At 35.6% G+C, this 2,500-nt stretch overlaps 1 protein-coding gene across 2 annotated transcripts in view; it reads left to right on the top strand.

The window, feature by feature from the left end:
• The first annotated feature begins 1,496 nt into the window (after positions 1-1,496).
• The window catches only part of LOC122256470 (lymphoid-specific helicase), a 12,053-nt gene continuing 11,049 nt past the window's right edge, over positions 1,497-2,500 (top strand). For both annotated transcript variants that reach the window (XM_086544646.1, XM_043021194.2), the window contains exon 1: positions 1,497-1,602. The gene's annotated coding sequence lies outside the window, so the exon portion shown is untranslated. The remainder of the gene's footprint in view (positions 1,603-2,500) is intronic.

The following is a 2,500-nucleotide window of genomic DNA, read 5'->3' as shown; positions in this document are numbered from 1 at the left end:
ATGGATTATCCAAGGAAATAATTGTGACAAAATAAAAAGAGCATAATGCTAAAGGAATGTAGCTTGCAATATTTTTTTTATCATAAGTAACAGTAACCTTTGGTACATCTGACACTGGATATTTTCAAAGCGTCGGCGTGACCTTTCCTCTCGAATATATAAAAGTTCAAAGAAAAACAGGTTTCTATCTTTTAACGGAATTATTTCATGTTTTTGCATATCTAAAAATAATGTTTCATTAGTAACTGTGAAGTGATTTATAACAAAACACGATTGCGTGATGTAACAGTATGCTTATGACGTAACGTTTGTATCGACGTTTTGGCGGGAACAAGGTTCAGCATGTTTGGGCAACCTCTTAACGTACGATAATGTTCCGTCTTCCCTATCTATTTTTCTTTTTCAATTTCTGTTCTTACAAGAACGATTAGTCTTGTAATAAGAAATTGACTGTTCCCTAGATTCACGAGTCTTGATATACAAGAGTTTTTAAAGATAGCTGATTAGTCAAACTGTACTGATGCTGCCCGCGAGGCAACGGACACAAGGCGGAAGTTGCATTCCTTTGAAGAAGCAAATGTTACAAAATAATTACTTAAAGCTTTAAAAAAAAACGCCCGTGTGATGAAGTCAAGAACAACAAGTTAGGTTCTGAAAATGTAGACATACTTTTTTAGACATAGGAAAATGGTGCAAAGGGGAGGAGACGATTCTGTTTAAAAAGGGGGGCGCAAAACATTGAAGTCGAGTAAAGGGAAGGGTGGCTCCTCCAGTGGCAACACTTAGCATGCCAAGGGATTTTCCAAGCGTTTTGGAACAGTATATTGCACTTTTATTATCAATACTGCAAAATGACTCAATGGTTAGTAGGTAGTATTGTGTAGGCTCTCATGATTTTCATAAGGAAAAAAGTACACTAAAGATTCATAAACATGAAAAATCAGGGAGTCATGCGTACACATAACCATAACCATTTTATTACCAATATTATGACAGTCGTATTTACAATATGTCCTAATTTACGTATACATTATATTTTACATATCGTGTATCACTGTTAATGCTTTTCACTTTATCGCACTAAGGAAGGGGGTGACCGCCCCGCCGAAACCCTCCCCCTGGATCCGCCACCGTGTATGTATGGTAACTAGGAAGTACGTAAACTAATAGAAAGTATTATATTTTTTTTGCTGTCCTTAAACTTCTTTTTTTGAAGAAGTATAGAACAACAATGATAAACGAATTGAGATATATCAGCGCTTACAATGTAAATGTCGATATAATCCCATAACTGAATATACAAGCTTTCAAGATATTAAGAAAAAGAAGCAAATAAAAAAATCAGTGACTATAACCATAACATCAATTTCTTTAAAAAAAAATATATAAATATATATATATTTATATATATATATAAAAGATATGTAAGAAAAAATCCGCACGCCGCACGACATAAATTCTCGTACGATAATATACACAATCCCCGTACGACAGCTGAGCGGAAGAAGTCACAGGCAGAATACTTACACAACTCAGGCGGGAAATGTCGAAGAGAGAGTGAAGGTCTGTCCAGCCGCTGCCGAAAATCAAGAGAATTAACAGGTTAGAATAGTCTTCGGATTGTTGTTTTGTAGTTATAGGTGTTTATTTATGGAAGGTATATATCCTCACATGGTTGTAGGTGATTCGAATGAGTACTTGTGTTTAGATTATTGATTTTTTCTTGTATGGTATCTTGCTTGTAAAAACCTGCTGAGTCTGGCGTGATTGTAAACTGTTATTTTCTCGCTTGATGAAGTGTTTTGGCGGAAAAGGAGATATTTTACAGCAGCATTTTGAACTGTATTATGACGTTTTAAAGTAACAGCCTAAACTTTTAACAACATTGCATATATCAGAGTCAAACAAAATCTTTCTTATTTTTCTTTTACAACTGTTTGGGTAACCTTTTACTGAACATTACCGTATTGCAAACTAAAGTGAACATTGATACGAAGCGAAGGAGAGATTGCATGACAAAGTTACTCTTCATATTTCATCCTGTAAACATTGTTATTATTACCACATATGGTTGAGTGCATATACAAGGTGCTGGTTTCATATGAATTTCAGTAGCTTCCATCTTTTGTTTATGGTATCTCTGCCAAAGAACATGACTGAATTAGTTCTATCGTCTCGGTTTCCATTGAATTTGATGCTTGACAGCTACATGAACTAGGATTGAGGATTGATGCGATATTAAATTGAGAATTTCCGTCCATGCCACTGATAGTCTAAAGATCAACCAGACCAACAAGCAGATTCCCTTCATAGACTTAGGGTATACCTGTGATTGGGTTGTAGGTTCATTTAAGTTGTGTGAATTTTGGTTCTAGTAACATGCAGATGGACGTAGATTTGCTTGCACAGTCTCCAGGATGGGTTTTATTTCAGAGCGAGGCAGCGTCATGCAATATACCTTGACTTTTGCCACTCTTTCAGTCACTCATTTTAAACCAAG

Source organism: Penaeus japonicus, unplaced genomic scaffold (assembly GCF_977035675.1).
Source record: "Penaeus japonicus unplaced genomic scaffold, GWHDUDI00000001_assembly GWHDUDI00000015, whole genome shotgun sequence".
NCBI lineage: Eukaryota > Metazoa > Arthropoda > Malacostraca > Decapoda > Penaeidae > Penaeus > Penaeus japonicus.
Note: the sequence above shows the minus strand (reverse complement) of the source record. Positions and strands in the feature narration are given on the sequence as shown.